We start from the raw sequence: 15,273 nt of genomic DNA, 5'->3' as shown, positions 1-15,273 counted from the left end.
CTAATTTCCTAAAAGCTGACTCCGTGAAAGCTGACGGTTAAATGCTATATTAATTATTATTATGCATATGTAAGCCAATGACATCAGTCACAAAACGTACATTATATCCTAATTAAGTCTATATAGAAAAAATAATCACATGGATTTTGAACTTAAATATGATTTTATTTCCCAGCAAATTGCATGAATTCTTTCTTGTTTGTTTCTTTATTCTTGCGTGCTAGATGTACTTCGTGTGGGAATGTGTCAGTAATACCAATTAAATCTATATAAAGCCATGGGGGTATCAATAATATTCAATACAAACAAAGACTGATTCTTTATTATTTGTACATGGGCAAGTAAGATGAAGGAAGTAGAAAATGCAGCGAAATGGAATAGATGTGCTGAAATCGCAGACATTGATTGCACTCAACCATTAGCAGCTATAAATTACCGTAGAGGACATTAGCTGGTCAAAGAAAATAGCTGTAGTTGAAATTTCAATGTCATTTGTCGTGAATTCCAAATTAGAGTGCTCTGTCAAATGGTTGTTGCTGAAAATGTTTGTATACTTTATATGTAAAATTACACAGCGGTAGATAAAATTTCCTTTTTTTTGTGTCACAGTTTTAGATTTTATGGGTTGAATTACACAGCGGTGGTTGAAATTTCGATGTTATGTGTCGATAATTCCAGTTTCACATGCTGAAAATCGAATAACTTGTGCTGATGGTTCCATTTATGTCTTGATTTTAATTTATGTGTTGAATTACACAGCGATGGTTGTAGATTTCACTTCTTATGTCGAGTTTTAATATTAACCTTCGAATTACTTAGCGGTAGTTGACATTCGAATGTTGTATATCAATTTCACACCTTGAATGAAATTGTTTGCCTTTAAAGTTCCATTTCATATGTCGAGATATTAGATATTTATCTGTGAATTAAACAGCGGTGGTTGAAATTTTCATTTTCTATGCCGAGAAATACCCACAAGTATGCACGACATTGTTTTGTGTGTACTCCTGTATTTACTCTTTCACCTTTATTCATTTAGCGCGATGCTGATTACACCACACATATTTTGTAATGCTGTCATTGGGATGAGTATATGATCCATGATTGGGAGAAATGCCTGCCACCCACATAAATCCTGCCAAACAAAGGTCCGCAATTACTTTTATTATGTTAATAATTTATTTTAGTTTCATATGTGAATTATAATGAGATGCTGATATTGTTATTTTGTGTTTTGTATAATGTGTGTGTGTGTGTGTGTATGTGTGTGTGTGCATGTGCGTGTGGATTGTTGTTGCTTTGTTTTAGTCAGTTGTTCTGTTATACGTTAGTCCCCGAGCCATTCAACTTTATAGGTAGATGCACCTAGGTAAGTATCACAAGTATCAACTAAAGTAGGTCACTGCAATCTTAGTTGTACCCATCAGTATTTCACTGATGAAGTTTTATTTTCGAGCTCATGTCAGGGAGAAGCCAAAATATAGCTGTCATTTTTCCGATGGCGGCAACTCCGATGTGAACAGTCAAGGATTTTTTGTTACAATTTTCGAATTGCGCACATGTCTTAAACCTCTATATGTTCTCATCATTCTTGACATGAATAATAACGACTCTACGACATCTCATTTCATAAAATGCTCAAAAACCTCTTTTTACTCTGGGTTCAAGTTCGCAGAAAATTAGTTATATCGTTTTTTTTTTTAATTATTTATTGGCCACTATTTCCTAAACTCCATGGTAGCTTATTTTCATATTTGACATTCATCATTATAAAACGAAGACTCATATGACCTTCTAGAAAGTTCACAGTCGTATAAGGTAACAATAAGGTTTTTGTTTCTATTTCCTTAACTCCTTCGTCTTGGAATGAGCCATTACGAAGCTGAGACATATATACACATTTACCCATTAACCTAAGGACCATAATCACACTCATGAAAATTCGCGCTAAGGTTGTCAATGTATTTTACTTTCTTTATGTTTTTCCCCTTTCATTTGCTTATATTTCCTGAACCAATAAATGTGTGTGTGCGTGATTTGGATTTTTAACATAGCTTTAACAATTTTTCAGTCATATCGCTAAGATTTCTGCAGTGTGACAGTTTATAGTGATGTCTAGCACTGGGGCATTATGCCGCAGACATGTAGCATGATGTCCCACCCCGTCACATTATACTGACACCACACCGACCAGTCCTAACACTAACCTCTTAATGCTGAGTGCCAAGCGAGGCAGCTGTTAGTACCATTTTGTAAGTCTTTGAACCAATAAATGAGTGTAATTCATAAATGGGCTGAACCATTATAAAGCTAAGACATTTATGCCACACTAATTTCTTCCTTAAAGTTGATTTTTCAAAGAAAACTTACCCAACTATACACACTGTGTGGAGGCATATATACGTTTAACTCTACAATTTGTGTTATTTCTTCTTCAAAATTAGACGTGTTATATTTGTGTTTAGACATACTCCTAGAAAAATGAATACATGTTTACAATAAATAACACAAACATGTATGATGATAGGATTAAATGATTATGATTGGATATTTATCGAGGTTTAAACTTTACATAATCCCTTCACAGTGAATAAAGTCAGAAGGAGTGTATGTTAAACTTTCTGAGTGATTAGCAAACAATGAACACTTGCATAAATACCCAGCCAAGACCATTTAATCATTATAATTGTAATTTTGAACCGTTCTGTCATCATATTAGCGGATTTCATCAAAAGATAGGCAGCTCGTAATTTTCATTAATTAGTTAACTACACTGCGCTAGAAGACCAAGGCCCGTCTTCGCTTTCCAAGAGTTGTCAATTCTTCTATAGTAATATAGGGTAGTGTCAGAGCCGGTCATGCCAGTGTTCTGAGGAACTTTTATGACGCTAGATTTGATTTTAAAACAGGTTGTTGCTTATTTCAACATTAAGTTTGCGTATGACACGTGTTGCTTTGGCATTTGATGCTCTTAATTTGTTTGCATTGTTATGTATATTTTATTCAGTTTATATCTGATTTAATTGTTTGTAAGTTTTAAAATCTTTCTGTTCTTTAATTTCATTATATGTCAAAATAATGCAGTTCTGTTTACTAGGAACTCATACCTTGTTTTCAGAAAATAGGTTGAACTTGACTGCTCATATTTGTAAACATACAAGGACGACCTGGTTCCCGACCTTAATTAAAAATTAGTAACATCCACGTGAACAAGTTATTTTAAATTTAATTTTATTGTGAGAATAATAAGGTTGAGATCGAGGCTGTGATGGTTACATGACCCTCGACTTGTGAATACATTTTAGTGAAGTAATCAACTTTTTTCGGCGTAAAATGATTGGATTTTATCAATGTCATTCTGAGGCTACGTGATTTGTTTTTAAATATGCAGACATGATCACGTAATCCTCTAATTCGCAATTAGGCATTTTCAAACGTGCGCATGACTTAGTTTTAATAGTGATGATTAGAGGGAGATCTCTCAGTCGGGCTTCTAAACACTGAGACGTAAAGGTGTTTGTTTGTGTCATTTCAGGAATTACATTTTAATTTTTAGTCAGATTATTTGGATTCTAAAAGGATTAATTCGTTTCTCAGGAAATATTTCGAGTTCTCATACATAATTCTTGAACAAAGACATTTCTTAAAAAATTATTTGGATTTCTAAAACCGAAGGATTATTTCTTGTGCTTCTAGGAGAAACTGTAGACAGCAACATTGAACAGGATGCAGCATACGCCATCGCTTTCTATCTTGGATTCTTCGTCGAGACTCGAACTTTAAATCATTAGTACATTTCATTATTAGGATTTCTAAAATTGTATTCGTGGATTATTCGTGGATTATTTTGGAATTGATTCTTGAAACCATAAGTTCCTTTTTTTCATTTATAAAGTATTTTTCCAGGGAGGAAACATTTTGTTAAGTTTTTCAAAGCTTGTTATTTTCACTCTTTCATGTGTTACTGTTTATTCGAGCCTAAACGCCGTAACATAAGAGCATTCTGAACTTTCAAAAGCAAAATTGTGTCTATGTTTAGTGAGACCCCTCTGCTCATCATATGATTATGACCTTAATAACAGCTGATGAAACATATTGGCGAAGCAAAATGAATCGTGTATGACTATGGTAGGGTGGCTTGTTTAGCTTGCCATAAGCGTTGTTTGGCTAAAAGGTCGAGTATTAGAGTGCAGGAAGGAGTGTGCGATACCGGTGTCGGAACGTATAATTGGCGATGATAATCTGGGGTTTGCAAATTGTGATCATAGTTCACGAGGTTGGAGCTGGCTTTGATTATTAGGGCGCATGACGTTTTTATAGATAAACATTAACAAAGAATGAGTTGGGAACTGATGGTTAATCAAAAGTAGTCCCCAAAATTTATAATGATTTTATTATTTTTTCCAATTTCAGCCTTTTGCTGAAATAAGAAATTACTATGCAAATAAGACGTATCCAAAAATTTAAATACATACACATTTAGTGAGGTGTTAAATAAAACAAATATTAATGTACTTTAAAAATGTAGTAAATTTATTGAATTAATATTTAAATCATATTGTTTCCATTTAAACTAAAAACAGGCATGTATGTACTATCTTTTCTCCCCATTTTGTCATGTATACCCAACTTATGTTTCAGAATGTATCTGTTTCTATCATTCTTTTTTCTGTCACTCTTTGTCGGCTATGAAACCACCATTAACAATTTGTATTTGTACATGTTGGTTGTTTGTTTGACTTGGACCAGCAATACGACTTTATTCTCTTTTGTTTGTACCATTATAACAATTACTGTTTTACTTAGTTTTCCTTGAAATTTTTGTTGGTTTAAATATTTGTAAGTATCCTATGTCCATGGTATTAAAACGCGGGAAAGCGGACCATTTGTGCACAAACTATCTAACTATTATATAGCTTCTAGTCAATACAATTGAAGAATTCTAACACTTTCAACCAGGCTGCCAAGCTACGTTATCAAGCGCTCGTTGATAATGAGCGGATACGTGCTCAATTACATCAATATTCAGAGGAAGAAGAGTGATTCAGTATAATCGTTTGCCGTTCTTCATTTTGAATTTTGACTCAAATACGAGAAATAAGATCACAGATATAGTCTGAAAATTTTAAACTTAGAATAAAGGAAATACTGTTTTTATAGAGCTAATCATAACATGAGACTGAAGATTTCAATATGTTATGAAATATATGCAGAAGAGGTACATAGTGAAGGCAAATAACCACTCTTTAGATCAGATACATACATCAGTGTTTTAAATGTTTCTTCTCACTCTCTGTATGTTTATAAATTTAATGTAGTTGTAACAACTGGAGTTATATTGCTACGATGTCTGCAGTGTGGCAGTTTATAGTGATGTGTAGCATTGGGGTATCATGCCACCCATATTAGCATCATATCGCACCAACGCACATTATCCTGACACTAGGCCAACCAGCCATAACACTATCTTCTTAATGATTTAGGCCTGGCGAGGCAACTCCTAGTGCCATTTTTATGTGTTTGCTATGACTCGGCCGGTGTTCGAACACGCGACTGAGGCGGACGCTCTAACCATTTTGACCAAAGGAGTATTTATTTTCTTGTAAAAATAGTTATTGACCTAATTGCCGAAAGACCATATGTAAGTTAGAAATATTTATTATTCATACCTAATGCAGAATGAAATTTGTTCTACCCAATTCGTCGTTATCTCTAGCAAAAACCTAACAAGAGTCGATCAGCTGTATTCTGAGATCATGTCCTTGATCGGGTGTCAAACGGCAAGATGATCTTTCTAATCTCTGCCACAAATGTGATATATTGCCGTTCGTATAATTGTGGGCTTGATTGATTGATTGATTGATTGATTTTTTAACGGCGCATCAGCACTGTTAGGCTATTTAGCGCCAAACAAAATGTAATATGTATAATATTTTAAAAATTATAAAAAGTCTCATATCGACCAGCGATATAAACAACAAATAGTTGAAATTAAAACGATAAGATGGTAACGGTGAAAAATAAAGCTTCCCGATCAACGGGAGATGTAAAGGGTGTATGTCAATGAAGAATGATGGAAAGATATTAAAAAAGAGACGGTATATATATATATATATTGCATAAAATTGCACAAGATGATAGCATACAGATTAGAGTTTAGAGTAAATATTCACTGCTTTCAGGAACTTCACAATACGAGTGATGTTTATAGTATTAAAAGGTTCCTTCATATTATGCACATTGTAATACTGATTGCGCGTAGGTTGCAGGTCAAAACACTATATCATAAAGTGCTTAACAGTGAATGGCTCATTGCAAGAAACGCACTCTGGCGGGTCTTCACCTTTTAGTATGTGGGTGTGGGTGATATAAGTATGACCAATTCGGATTCTTGCAAGGGCTATCTCCTCCCTACGCATGGTTCTGTAGGAAGGAGTCCATTCTTCTAGAGCTGGCTTAATTGCATGAAGTTTGTTATTCACTGCATCATTCCATGATGCCTGCCACTTCTGACATAAGGACTTTCTGACACTAGGTTTAAAATCAGTATACGGTATTTTAAAATCAGATGGTTCTAAAGTAAGGGCCATTTTAGAAGCGCGATCTGCTTGTTCGTTACCTTTAATACCAATATGGCTAGATAACCAACAGTATATTATATTGTGGGAGACACTAAGCTTAGTATTTTTAACGAGTATGCTTTTCATTAATGGATTCTCCAGTTTTCTATTGTGTAGTGACTGAAGTACGGATAGTGAGTCAGAGAAGATGATGTTGTTTAAAATACGTTTGTTTTCTATATGTTGCAGAGCAAGGTCTATGGCTCTGATTTTGGCTGAAAAAATTGATCCTCCATTTGGTAAGCGAACTTGCGTTGTGTGATTTCCACAAGCGGAGGCTGCAGAGCCTTTTCCTCATCCTTTGATCCGTCGATATAAATTCCTGTGTAGTTTTTAAATTCGGTGAGGAGTTCTTGATAACATTTGTGGAAGACGGAAGGGTTTGTCTCAGATTTGTTTCCATCGTGTAGCGTAAAAAGTACTTTTGGTTGTTTAAGTAGCCGGGGTGGTGTTTTGGAGATGGACGTTTTCTGAATTTTAGAAAGATCAATTTTTGTACTGTCAAGGCTGGATGATATTCTAATGCCAAAGGTAGGTATGGCGTTTGGTTTATTTTCGTATAAGGTTTTGTATTTGGGTTGAAAAACAGCCGAAAAAGCAGGATTCAGAGGGTTTGATTTTAATTTGAGAGCATACTGTGCGGAAAGCATTTGTCTACGTTGCGATAATGATGGTTCGTTCGCTTCAGCTAGTAGGCTTTCACACGGGGATGTTTTAAATGCTCACAGAGCCAGTCCTATTTCCTGATGATGAGTTGGATCAAGCATTTTAAGATATGATTTTCTGGCTGAACCATACACAACGCATCCATAGTCCAGTTTGGAGCGAATAAACGTTCTATATAAATTGAGGATGACTTTTCTATCAACACCCCAGTCAGTGTGCGCTGCTAATTTAAGTAGGTCAAGTGCTTTTAAGCATTTGGCTTTCAAGTTCTTTAGGTGTGGAATAAAAGTCAGTTTTCTGTAAAAGAGTATACCTAAAACTTTTGTTTCCTCAACAACTGGAATAGGTGCTCCGTCCAGCGTGAGTTTAGGTTCCTCGTGGTGTCGTCGTAACTGACAGATTGATTGACTAATTGATTGATTGATTTTTTTAACGGCGCATCAGCACTGTTAGGCTATTTATCGCCAAACAAAATGTAATTTGGATATTATTTTAAAAATTATAAAGGTCCTATATCGACCAGCGATATAAAAGAAGAATTGGTTGAAATTAAAAATGATAAGATGGTAACGGTGAAAAAAAAATCTTCTCGATCAACGGGGGATGTAAATGTTGTATGTTGGTGAAAAATGATGAAAAGGTATTAAAAAGGGACGGTATATATATTGCATAAAACTGCACAAGGTGATAGCATAAAAGTCAGAATTTAGAGTAAATATTTACGGCTTTCAGGAACTCCACAATACGAGTGATGTTTATAGTATCAAAAAGTTCTTTCATGTCATGCACAATGTAATAACGATCGCGCGTAGGTTGCTGGTCAAAACACTCTATCATAAAGGTGCTTGACAGTGAATGGTTCATTACAAGAAACGCACTCTGGTGGGTCTTCACCTTTCAGTATGTGGGAGTGGGTGATATGAGTATGACCAATTCGGATTATTGCAATGACTATCTCCTCCCTACGAATGGTTCTGTAGGAAGGAGTCCATTCTCCTAGAGTTGGTTTGATTGCGTGAAGTTTGTTATTTACAGTATCATTCCATGATGCCTGCCACTGCTGACGAAAGAACTTTCTGATACAAGGTTTAAAATAAGTATACGGTATTTTAAAATCAGATGGTTCTAAAGTAAGGGCTATTTTAGCAGCGCGATCCGCTTTTTCGTTACCTTTAATACCAATATGGCTAGGTAACCAACAATATATTATCTCGTGGGAGACACTCATCTGGGTATTTTTGACGAGTATGTTTTTCAATAATGGATTCTCCAGTTTTCTATTGTGTAGTGACTGAAGTACTGATAGTGAGTCAGAGAAGATAATACTTTTTAAAATACGTTTGTTTTCTATATGTTGCAGAGCAAGGTCTATTGCTCTGATTTCGGCTGAAAAAATTGATGTTCCATTTGGTAAGCGAACTTGCGTTGTGTGATTTCCACAAACGAAGGCTGCAGCAGCCTTTTCCTCATCCTTTGAGCCGTCGGTATAAATTCTTGTGTAGTTTTTAAATTCGGTGAGGAGTTCTTGATAACAGTTGTGGAAGACGGAAGGGTTTGTCTCAGATCTTTTTCATCGTGTAGCGAGAAAAGTACTTTTGGTTGTTTAAGTTGCCAGGGTGGTGTTTCGGAGATGGACGTTTTATGAATTGTAGAAAGTTCAATTTTTGTACTGTCCAGGCTGGATGATATTCTAATGCCAAAGGAAGGTATGGCGTTTGGTTTATTTTCGTATAAGGTTTTGTATTTGGGTTGGAAGACAGCCGTAAAAGCAGGATTCAGAGGGTTTGATTTTAATTTGAGAGCATACTGTGCGGAAAGCATTTCCCTACGATGCGATAACGGTGGTTCGTTCGCTTCACCTTGTAGGCTTTCACAAGGGGATGTTTTAAATGCTCCCAGAGCCAGTCTTATTCCCTGATGATGAATTGGGTCAAGCATTTTCAAATATGATTTTCTGGCTGAACCATACACAACGCAACCATAGGCCAGTTTGGACCGTATAAACGTTCTATATAAACTGAGTATGACTTTTCTATCAGCACCCCAGTCAGTGTGCGCTACAACTTTAAGTAGGTCAAGTTCTTTTAAGCATTTAGCTTTCAAGTTCTTTAGGTGTGGAATAAAAGTCAGTTGTCTGTCAAAGATAATACCTACAAATTTTGTTTCCTCAACAACTGGAATAGGTGTTCTGTCCAGCGTGAGGTGAGGTTCTTCGTGGTGTCGTCGTAACTGACAGAAATGCATGCATATCGTTTTTAATTTTGAGAATCTGAAGCCGTTCGTACTAGCCCAATCATGAATCTTGTTTATATTTTGCTGTAGTTGTCTTTCAATTGTATGCATTTGCTTTGTTCGATAACATATGAGAAAATCATCAACATAGAGCGAGCAATCCACACCACGAGTCAAACACTTGGTGATGCTATTAATTTTGATATTGAAAAGTGTCACAGATAAAATACTGCCCTGGGGCACACCCATCTCTTGCTCGTGCAGATCTGAGAGGGTAGAGCCCACTCGTATTTTGAATTCTCTGTCGGAGAGAAAGTTGGATATGAAAGAGGGCAGACGGCCTTTTAGACCTAGATCGTTCAGGTCATTTAGTATCCCGTACTTCCATGTCGTGTCATAGGCCTTTCCTAAATCAAAGAAAACCGCTACTAAGTGTTCTTTTTTGATAAATGCATCGCGAATGTTTACTTCTAGTCTAACCAGATGATGGTTGGTGCTCCGGCCATATCGAAAGCCACTTTGGAAAGGAGATATTAAATTGTTAGTTTCCGAGTACCAGACAAGCCAAGAATTGATCATTCGTTCCATCGTTTTGCATACACAGCTTGTAAGTGGAATTGGTCGATAGCTGTTAGGATCTGCGCTATCTTTACCGGGTTTGGGAACTTGTATTACTGTTGCCTCTTTCCAAACTTTTGGTACATTACCAGTAATCCATAAATTATTGAAAATTTCCAGAAGGACTGTTAATGAAGGTTCTGGGAGGTGTTTTAAAAACTGGTAATGTATTTCGTCTCGCCCTGTGGATGTATCGTGGGCCTTATTGAGAGATTCCATCAGCTCAAACAGTGTGAACGGTGGATTATAACTTTCTGAGTTATTCGATGTGAATTTCAACCGTGTCTTTTCTTTGTGAGTTTATAATGTTCTGAAGGCTTCTGAATAATTAGAGGATGATGAATTTTTGCAGAAGCTATCAGCAAGTATATTAACTATGTCATTTTTGGAATTGATATTCTTGTTGTTTATTTTGAGATGTCCAAATGAATTGTATTTTCCGTTTCCATTTATTTTGCGGATCGTGTCCCAAGCTTTCTTTATAAAGGAACGAGAATTTAGAGTTGAAACATATTTTTTCCATGATGCTCTTTTACTTTCTTTAATCGTGCGGCGGACTTTGGCCCGAACAATACGGCACTTAGTTAAATTTTCGGGTGTTGGACGATTATTAAAATTTTTCAGTGCTTCTCGGCGTTGTCTAATGGCCTCTTTACATTCGTTTGTGAACCACGGTTTTGAGGGTTTTTTACCGTTTGGAGAGGACTTGGGAATGGATTCTTCTGCAATGTCGATTAAAACAGAAGTAAAATATTGAAAAGGGTTATTGTCGTTTAAAACAGTATCCTTGTTAAGTCTAGTTGTACAAAGTGTTTCAAATTTGGCCCAGTCGGCCTTCTTCAAAGTCCAATGTGGAATTGCTTCGTCAATTGTAACGTCGGTGTTGTTAAGAGAGATTGGAAAGTGATCACTGCTGTGAAGGTCATCAGCGACCTTCCATTCATAGTCCAAAAGCAGCGCTGGGGAACAAATTGTCAAATAGATACATGTGTATGTACCCGTTCCTGGGTGTAAACATGTTGGTAATTTGGTATTATATAGACAAAAATCGTGTCTGGTTGATTGATTGATTGTTTGTTTTTTAACGGCGCATCAGCACTTTTAGGCTATTTAGCGCCAAACAAAGTGTTACTTCTATAATCTTTTAAAACTTATAAAAGGTTCTATATCGACCAGCGATATAAAAGAACAAATGGTTGAAATTAAAAACGGTAAGATGGTAACGGTGCAAAATAAAGCTTCCTGATCAACGGGAGATGTAAAAAAGATGAATAGGTATTAAAATGGGACGGTATATATATTGCATAGAACTGCACAAGGTGATAGCATAAAAGTCAGAGTTTAGAGTAAATATTTACGGCTTTCAAGAACTCGATAATACGAGTGATGTTTATATTATCAAAAAGTTCTTTCATGTCATGCACAACGTAATAACGATCGCGCGTAGGTTGTAGGTCAAAGCACTCTATCATAAAGTGCTTGACAGTGAATGGTTCATTGCAAGAAACGCACTCTGGTGGGTCTTCACCTTTTAGTATGTGGGTGTGGGTGATATAAGTATGACCAATTCGGATTCTTGCAATGACTACCTCCTCCCTACGAATGGTTCTGTAGGAAGGAGTCCATTCTCCTAGAGTTGGTTTGATTGCATGAAGTTTGTTATTTACAGCATCATTCCATGATGCCTGCCACTTCTGACGTAAGAACTTTCTGATACAAGGTTTAAAATCAGTATATGGTATTTTAAAATTAGATGGTTCTTGAGAAAGGGCCATTTTAGCAGCGCGATCTGCTTTTTCGTTACCTTTAATACCAATGTGGCTAGGTAACCAACAGTATATTATATTGTGGGAGACACTCAGCTCGGTATTTTTTACAAGTATGTTTTTCAATAATGGGTTCTCCAGTTTTCTATTGTGTAGTGACTGGAGTACTGATAGCGAGTCGGAGAAGATGATACAGTTTGAAATACGGTTCTTTTCTATATGTTGCAGAGCAAGGTCTATTGCTCTGATTTCGGCTGTAACAAATGATGCTCCATTTGGTAAGCGAACTTGCGTTGTGTGATTTCCACAAACAAAGGCTGCAGCAGCCTTTTCCTCATCCTTTGATCCATCAGTGTAAATTCTGGTGTAGTTTTTAAATTCGGTGAGGAGTTCATGGTAAGAGTTGTGGAAGATAGAAGGGTTTGTTTCGGATTTTTTTCCATCGTGTAGCATAAAACGTACTTTTGGTTGTTTAATTAGCCAGGGTGGTGTTTCGGAGATGGATGTTTTCTGAATTGTAGAAAGATCTATATTTGTAGTGTCAAGGCTGGATGATATTCTAATGCCAAAGGAAGGTATGGCGTTTGGTTTATTTTCGTATAAAGTTTTGTATTTGGGTTGAAAAACAGCCGAAAAAGCAGGATTCAGAGGGTTTGATTTTAATTTCAGAGCATACTGTGCGGAAAGCATTTCTCTACGATGCGATAACGGTGGTTCATTCGCCTCAGCTAGTAGGCTTTCACACGGGGATGTTTTAAATGCTCCCAGAGCCAGTCTTATTCCCTGATGATGAATTGGATCAAGCATTTTAAGATACGATTTTCTGGCTGAACCATACACAACGCAACCATAGTCTAGTTTGGAGCGAAGAAACGTTCTGTATAAATTTAGGATGACTTTTCTATCAGCACCCCAGTCAGTGTGCGCTACTACTTTAAGTAGGTTAAGTGCTTTTAAGCATTTAGCTTTTAAGTTCTTTAGGTGTGGAATAAAGGTCAGTTTTCTGTCAAAGATTATACCTAAAAATTTTGTTTCCTCAACAACTGGAATAGGTGTTCCATCCAGCGTGAGGTTCGGTTCATCATGATGTTTTCGTAACTGACAGAAATGCATGCATACCGTTTTTGATTTCGAGAATTTGAAACCGTTTGCATTGGCCCAATTTTGAATTTTGTTTATATTTTGCTGCAGTTTTCTTTCAATTGTATGCATGTGCTTTGACCGATAACATATTAGAAAATCATCAACGTATAAGGAGCAATCCACACCAGGAGTCAAACACTTGGTGATGCTATTAATTTTGATGTTAAAGAGCGTCACAGATAAAATACTGCCCTGGGGCACACCCATCTCTTGCTCGTGCAGATCTGAGAGGGTAGAGCCCACTCGTACTTTGAATTCTCTGTCGGAGAGAAAGTTGGATATGAAAGAGGGCAGACGGCCTTTTAGACCTAGATCGTGCAGGTCATTTAGTATCCCGTACTTCCATGTCGTGTCATAGGCCTTTTCTGAATCAAAGAAAACCGCTACTAAGTGTTCTTTCTTGATAAATGCATCTCGAATAAATGTTTCTAGTCTAACCAGATGATCGTTGGTGCTCCGGCCATATCGAAAGCCACTTTGGAGAGGAGATATTAAATTATTGGTTTCCAAGTACCAGACAAGCCGAGAATTGATCATTCGTTCCATTGTTTTGCACACACAGCTTGTGAGTGCAATTGGTCGATAGCTGTTAGGATCTGCGCTATCTTTACCGGATTTGGGAACTGGTATTACTGTTGCCTCTTTCCAGATTTTAGGTACATTACCAGTAATCCATAAATTGTTGAAAATTTCTAGAAGGGCTGTTAATGAAGGTTCTGGGAGGTGTTTCAAAAACTGGTAATGTATTTCGTCAGGCCCAGTGGATGTATCGTGGGCCTTATTCAGAGATTCCTTCAGCTCATACATTGTAAACGGTTGATTATAACTTTCTGAGTTATTCGATGTGAATTTCAACCGTGTCTTTTCTTTGCGAGTTTTTAATCTTCTGAATGCTTCTGAGTAATTATAGGATGAGGAATTTTTTGAGAAGCTATCAGCAAGTATGTTAACAATGTCATGTTTGGAATTGATATTCTTGTTGTTTACTTTGAGATGTCGAAAGGAATTGTATTTCCCATTTCCATTGATTTTGCGGATCGTGTCCCAAACTTTCTTTATATAGGAACGAGAGTTTAGAGTTGAAACATATTTTTTCCATGACGTTCTTTTACTTTGTTTAATTGTGCGGCGAGTATTGGCCCGAACAATACGGTACTTAGTTAAATTTTCGAGTGTTGGACGATTATTGAAATTTTTCAGTGCTTCTCGGCGTTGTCTAATGGCTTCTATACATTCTTTTGTGAACTATGGTTTTGAGAGTTTTTTACCGTTTGGTGAGGACTTGGGAATGGATTCTTCTGCATTGTCGATTAAAACAGAAGTAAAATATTGAAAAGGGTTATTGTCGTTTAAGACAGTATCCCTATTAAGTCTAGTTGTACAAAGTGTTTCAAATTTGGCCCAGTCGGCCTTCTTTAAATTCCAATGTGGAACTGCTTCGTCAATTGTAACGTTGGTATTGTTAAGAGAGATTGGAAAGTGATCACTGCTGTGAAGGTCATCAGCGACCTTCCATTCATAGTCCAAAAGCAGCGATGGGGTACAAATTGTCAGATCAATACACGTGTATGTACCAGTTCCTGGGTGTAAATATGTCGGTGATTTGGTATTATATAGACACAAATCGTGTCTGGAAATGAAGTCTTCTATTTTGTGACCTCTGTCACTTATGTGATTTGAACCCCATAAAATGTTATGGGCATTAAAATCACCGAGTAGAATAAAGGGTGCAGGGAGTTGTTGAACAAGGTCGTGTAATTCATTTGTTACTAAATTGGTGTATGGTGGTATGTAGATAGAACAAAAGGTAATCACCCGATGCAGAGTGACGCTCACAGCAGTGGCTTGTAAATTTGTGTTTAGAGGGATGACGCTATGAGGGGCTCTGTTGTTCACAATAACAGAGACTCCTCCTGAGGCTCTGTCAACATTATGAGAGTAGTTGTTAAACAGGGAGTAGTTTTTAAGTGTGATGTTATCTGTATCTTTCAAAAATGTTTCCTGAAGACATAGTACTGCAGGATCACGTTCGTTTAAGAGCAAAAGAATATCATTGTAGTTGGCTTTAAGTCCTCTACAGTTCCATCGTATGATGGTGTTCTTCATTACAAGTTTATATTGAAGATTCTGCAGCTAGGTTAGACCTTTCGCGGAGGCAATGTCTTTGGTTATTTATCTGGAGGAAGTACGGGGAATTGCTTCGTCAATTGTAACGTCGGTGTTGTTAA

This window comes from Sinohyriopsis cumingii, chromosome 7, assembly GCF_028554795.1.
Source record: "Sinohyriopsis cumingii isolate HCF-2022 chromosome 7, ASM2855479v2, whole genome shotgun sequence".
NCBI classification, from domain to species: domain Eukaryota; kingdom Metazoa; phylum Mollusca; class Bivalvia; order Unionida; family Unionidae; genus Sinohyriopsis; species Sinohyriopsis cumingii.
Note: the sequence above shows the minus strand (reverse complement) of the source record.